Below are 602 nucleotides of genomic sequence, written 5' to 3'. Positions count from 1 at the left end.
GCACTCACACATTATTCCTCGTCATTCCTCTCAGTCACATGACGAACATACAGATCTCTGACTGGGAGGAAACTAAAAACAAACTAATTAGTTAACTTAAAACCTTAAAATTGTTTAAGTGGAAAATACAAACTCAGAATGTGATGAAAAACATGACCATATTATGAAAAGTTCCTCTCCGGACATGTTTTAAACTCTGTAAAAGTACTCTGCTATCATTATCATATTTGTTTAACATGGTCTTGTGTTTGTGACATGTGTTTTGGTATTAGACCACTAGATGGAGCCGATCACTCGCACCATCTGCACAGGGCTGAGGAGTTGCCAGACTGTTGTGGAGACAGCTTCATGTAAATATTTACATTACATTATTGTGATACTATAGATGATGTACTTAACTGATCCTAAATAAGGAAATTATGGCATCTGTGTAAAATGTAAATGATGAACAAATCACTCAAATACTTGTTGCGACGTTATTCTTTCTTCTTCTTCACTTATTTTCACCTTTTAAAGTGCACCTAGGCTCATTCTGAGCACTATTATTAATCTTACAATAAACAGCAATGTGCAAAAGTTTCAAGCATTTGAATAAAGTGAAG

The sequence above is a fragment of the Seriola lalandi genome, unplaced genomic scaffold (genome assembly GCF_002814215.2).
Source record: "Seriola lalandi dorsalis isolate HSWRI2012SDOR001 ecotype SW California unplaced genomic scaffold, Sedor1 jcf7180002054515, whole genome shotgun sequence".
Lineage (NCBI taxonomy): Eukaryota > Metazoa > Chordata > Actinopteri > Carangiformes > Carangidae > Seriola > Seriola lalandi.
The sequence above is the reverse complement of the archived record's forward strand: the minus strand, read 5'-3'. Positions refer to the sequence as shown.